Here is a 6000-nt window from a genome sequence, read left to right on the forward strand (position 1 = left end):
TAGGCCACATATGTCAGACACAAGGCCCGCGGGCCGCATAAACATTTTTATGTGGCCCGCAAGCGAAATATCAAAAATATATTAAAACTGGCCCGCTGGCCGATTTTACCGCAAAGACTACAACTCCCATGATGCTTTGCGTCGTCAGCGCGGAGCCGACGCGCCCCCTCCTTTGTGTTTTTTCCAGCGCCTGCGGCCGGTGTGCAGCTCCGCTGTCTCGGACAAACTACACTCCTCTCACTCAGCGCCGAGTTCACTCAGCTATTTTCTGACATTGAAGCCCAGAAACGGAGATTCTAGCCGCTCAATAATGTGTTCACGACTGAAAGAGAAAGTTTTCCAACTAACGTCCAGACAGAGCTGATATAACTCCAGCGAACAGCGACACGCTCAAACCAGCACGGCTCTGTGGCTGCTGCCGTCGTGTTTCCTCCCCGACACACAACAACGTGGTCAAGCTGATCAGACATGTTCAGCAGCACAAACATATGTGAGCACCTGTTGTCATCTAATGTTGTCATTATTATGATGAAGATGAACAAAACAACAGGAGTCTCCTCCTCAGCTCAGATCAACCCCATGATGCAGGTATCTGGCTGGAACAGGTGAGCATCACAGTAAACCAGTGGAACAAATTGAGCTTTAAATATGTTGGTTTTCTGCTCTTTTTCTGCTCCAAAACATGAAAGTTAACAGGTGAGATGTTGCACTTTCATTTAAGATAAAATGATATTTTTATTTTGTTGTTGGCCCGTGAGAAAAGATTTAACCAACAGTAAAAAAGGAAGTGGAAAGGCTGCAGATAGATGAATAGAATAGAAAATCCTTTTATTGTTCCTCAGTGGGGAAAGTTAGACGTCACAGCAGCGATGACACTTATTACAGGAGAAAAAAAGGAGAATAAAAAATAAGAAAAATTAATAAACAAGAAAACATAAATCCTGAATAGATTTTAAAAATGCTGATTATACCACAAGTAATGAATACCACTGATGCATTTTATTTAAAACTGACTTGCTCGTGTGTAATTTGGTTCTCTTTCTTAACATTCGTTTCGATGTCTCACTATGGGATACGCCCCTCCGCGGATTCCTCAGAAGCACTTATCTCAATACGCCAATCCTGGCTGGCCAGTGACCGTGACGTACGCGTCCCCTGCTACTATAAGTAGCAAGCGTCCCAACGCACGCACCATTCAATCACCTCTTCTCGCTTCGGTGGTTGCTTATCTCTCAGGTAAGTTAGCTCAACTGTTCACAGACGGAGCCAGCTAATATTCTCTCTCCGTCGCCGAACGTTAACTTACTGTCCTTCTGTCCTGACCTTCACCATAGGCTCGGGGCATAGCGAGCAGCTTCACATTCCAGTGCACCTGTTCGTTCTCTTGCTAACACACCAGTTAGCCCACATGGAAGCCGCTCCTCCCACCAGAGGAGTCGACAGCGCAGGAGCTCACCTCTGTACCTGTGGGAACAAAATCTCGATCAAAGACCCGCACAAGGTCTGCTCGAGCTGCCTCGGGCTGGAACACGCCCAGCTGGCATTGGAAGTCCCTGGGTCATGTGAGAGCTGTGCTTGCTTCACCCTGAAGAGCCTTCGCCGGCGGCTAGCGCACCAAGCTAGCCTGTCGGGGAAGGACCCTTGCCTGCCAGCCCCTGGGCCACCGCCTGGGGACGCCAGCGAACATGTCCTCCCGGAGCCGGAACCGTGTGCCGAACCCAGCTGGGGCTCACAGCTCGAACCGGCCGGTCCGAGCCACCCCGTCGACGACGTGTTGGAGTTGGACTACGGAGATGACGAGGACACCTCGGAACTCCTCATTTCAGAGGAGGACGAGGATGACGACGTTTTTCTCCCCATTGCTCAGGCCTCCATGCCTAGCTTTCCGTCCTCTCCCAGGGATGGAGCGGCTTCTCCGGCCGCCCACCTGGACATGCAGTCAGTCTGCCGACGCACTGCGACCAGGCTCAACATCCCTTGGCCCACCGTGGTCACCGAGGTTGTCAGATCTCGCTACGAGGGAAAGAAGCTGCCTCAGGCCACAAGGGCGGCAAAGCCCCTCCTTCCTGCCTTCCCGGAGCTTCTCCAAGAAGTTAGGTCCTCATGGGACAAACACCCTTTCAGCTCCAGGTCTTCTGTCCAAGGAGCCTCCTCGCTGGACTTCGAGGGGATGGAGAAGGCTGGCATGCTTCGCATGCCGCCGATGGAACCGCTGGTTGCAGCCCACCTGCACCCACGGCTCTCGGCGACTTCCTCCAGGCCTCCCGCTCTCCCTGCAAAGGCGGACCGCTTCCAGTCGGCGCTGAACGAGAGGGCGTACAAGGCTGCCGCCATCTCGGTCCAAGCTTTGAATGTCTCCTCCATGCTCTCGGCGTACCAAGCCGAGCTCTGTGAGGACATGAATACGAAGCCGGACCCGGAGGTGTGGGAGGAAATCACCGAACTGACCGACATCTGCCTGCATGTACAGCGCTGCGCGGTCCAGGCTACGGCTAAAGCTATGGGCATGATGGTGCTCCAAGAACGTGCACGATGGCTGAACCTCACCAACCTCTCTGATAGAGAGAAGGAGGACATTTTGGACATGCCAATCGTGCCTGAAAGCATTTTTGGCTCTGCTTTGGCATCAATGCAGCAACGGTGTGAGGCCAAAAAGAAAGAGGATGAAGCCCCCCAACTCTGCCTTCCCCGTAAGCCTTCACCTGCTCTGCCGGCTCGGCCGACACTTCCTCAGGCAGCTGCCCGAGCCCAGCCTCAGTTCCGGATCCCAAAGCGCCCGAAGCCTCAAGCAGTCCAACCAGCTCCTTCGGGCTCAGCGCCTCGACCAGTTTGGCCTCAGAGGTCCGGCAACCAAGTCGCTCCGCCGCCGGGACAACCCACCCGACTCGGCGGTCAGCAGGTGAAAAAGAAGAAGAGAGCAGCCTGACGGAGTTCTTTCCCTCCTGACGCTGCAGCTGGCAGTTCCCCGTTCGCCAGCTCCTCCTGTTCGATGTTGCCATGGTGCTTTCTCCCCCCCTCACGGAACCCCTCCGGCAGAGTCCCCGAGCGGTTCAGGGTGGGGCCAGGACGTGCAGCCGGCTGTGCTGGCTCAAAACACACGTCACAAGCACTCACATTGTTTTTTACAAACATGTCACGCTCAAGGAGCATTAAAAAGTTCGCTGCCGCATCCAGACAGAATGCCAAGGGCGCAGCAAAAATCAATAAAAATGTCACCCATGAGCGGTTCCAGACGGGGGCGGCCCCTGGCGGACTTTCTTGCCGGCCATGGGTCGTCCCCGTACGCCAGGGCCGCCAAAGCACAAAGCCCCCGTGCATGTGCAGTGGTTGCCACGAGCACCGCTGCCCCACAACCTTTGGAGGAAGCTGCTGCTCCGTGTGTCACGGCTGTGTCACCGCTCTCCACTCACATGGAGGAATGGAAAGCGGTTTCTGCTTCACATTGGGTGCTAAGAACTATTTCGAGAGGTTACAGGCTCCAATTCGCTTCAGTTCCTCCTCGATCCTCCGGCGTAGTGTTCTCCCACGCCCAGGGGACATCAGCTCACATCCTTCAGGGAGAAATCTCCTCCCTGCTAGAGAAGGGAGCGATATGCATTGTGCCTCCCGATCGGTCTCAGAGCGGTTTCTACTCCATACTTCCTGCTCCCGAAACGGGGAGGGACAGGTATTCGCCCAATCCTGGATCTGAGGGCCCTGAAACGATGCCTCAGAAAGTACAGATTCAAAATGCTCACGCTCTCATCCCTTTTGCGTCTGATTCGCCAGAACGACTGGTTCACCTCAATCGACCTGAGGGACGCATACTTTCATATTCCCTTGTACCCTCCACACAGGAAATTTCTGAGGTTTGCCTTTCAGGGAGTGTGTTACGAATACACCGTGCTCCCATTCGGCCTCTCGCTGAGCCCGAGGGTGTTTGTGATGATCACAGAATGACACTCGAGCATCATTGTTTTCTGAAATTGAAGATTCCCCCCCCCCAATGTTTAAACTGAAATAGCCTATAGCTGAAATAGGCGAATACTAAAAATAAGCCGGGTCTTCTCAAAACCAAATACTCTCCTCTGATACGTTTTCTATGCAAATTCAAAGGAAATCTAAAAACAAACAAAAAGTGGATTAAACATAATTAACAAATCCATAAATTTAAACTCCTGAGATGCCTTTTTCAGCACCTGAGCTGCTGTCTCTGAAGGCGCAATGGAGGCGCTCTTTATGTGTGTAGTTTAAATAAATAAATAAATAGATAGATAAATATGCAGTCAGAATTCTGCGAAACACAAAATCCCAAAATCTTGCAAGCGTCTCCTCAGAAACTTTGACAGTTTGTTCCAGTGTTTTGATAAACAAATAGATTCTTATTCAAACGGACGGACGTCGTATTGTTATATTAAATAATGAAATTACAACTATGATAAAAGGCCTATTTGTTCTTCACACGATGCCATGTGTAAGTGTACATAAATCTGAAGCAAAACAAAAAACAATTTGCAAACGGTTAGGTTATTCAGGGCAAAACGTTTAGCATATTAAACTGAAACTTCCTTATAATATTGAAATTGTTTTTACATTTGAAAATAAAGCTGTAACAAACACAAATCCACAGCACTGTGGCAGGCTTACTGAGCACCGGGTTTAAATCAAAATTACATTTTTGAATCAGACCCTTCCGCTTGTATCCCGAAAAAAGAAGCGTCTCTTTCTAGATTGGTCTCAACCATGGATTACACCGGGATCATTTTTAGTTGTCCAACATCAACATTTACCGGAAACGCCGGGTAAGCTCTTCAAATGATCCACATGTAAATGCCTTCTGTCTCAGAGCGTTTGTCACGGGAGAAGAAAACGTGACGCAGATGCAGCAAATCAACAGTTAATTTTTACCGATTAGCATTTTTAGACCGTATGTTTCATTTATTGTTTTATTTTCAGTTTAGTTGTGTTTCGTCTTCATTTTAGCTACATGCTAAGTGCTCTTCCGCTTTATGACCTAACCAGAAGAACAAGTACCCACTCTTGTTACATTTTAAGGCGTATAATTGATTAAAAAAGACAGCAGCGTGATATATTCCCGATACACATTCTTTATAAAACGTCTGGTTCTTTAAAAACGTGATAAAGCGCCGCTCTTTGACAGTAATATAAAAAGCCACCGCCAGATGGTGCTACTGAGTTTCTATTAGTTTCACATCGCATCATGTATAATAATAATAATACATTTTATTTAAAAGTGCCTTTCAGGACACCCAAGGTCACTTTACACAAAACACGTAATAAAATACAATAAAACAATAATAAAACCCAAAGAAGAAAAAAAACAGAGAGAAACATTTCAATAAAATCAGAGGTTGTAGGCAGATTTAAACATGTGTGTTTTGAGTTTTGTTTTGAAAAGGGTAAAACTGTCGATGTTCCTGATGTCTGGGGGAAGTGAGTTCCAGAGTCGAGGAGCAGAGCGGCTGAAAGCTCTGCTCCCCATGCATGGACGTAATTTTCACTTTAGAAGTGGGGGGGACACAGGGGTGGGGGGGTGGGGGGTGTATCTTTACAGTATGCTCTAATTGGAAACAGGCTTCAACACAAACGGTTGTTTTCCACTTGGTCCTAGAGCTCAACCAGTGTCAATTTAATATAGCGTAATATTGTTTTTCGATGGTAAAAAGTGCAGGGGTCAAAACTTGACTTTGGAAAAAGTGGGGGGGACATGTCCCCCCTGTCCCCCCCCAAAATTACGTCCACGTCCCCATGGTAGCGAGACGGGCAGAAGGAACCGCAAGATGGATGGAAGAAGATCTGAGTGAACGGGACGGGGTGTGAATACTTATAAGGTCTGAGATATATGGAGGAGAGAGGTTGTGGATTGCTTTGAAGGTATGGAGGAGAATTTTGAAGATGGACCTGAATTTAACTGGGAGCCAATGAAGCTGCTGGAGAACCGGCGTGATGTGGTGAAAGGAAGGGGTTCTGGTGATAATACGGGCTGCTGAATTCTGGACC

Source organism: Nothobranchius furzeri, chromosome 1, assembly GCF_043380555.1.
Source record: "Nothobranchius furzeri strain GRZ-AD chromosome 1, NfurGRZ-RIMD1, whole genome shotgun sequence".
Lineage (NCBI taxonomy): Eukaryota > Metazoa > Chordata > Actinopteri > Cyprinodontiformes > Nothobranchiidae > Nothobranchius > Nothobranchius furzeri.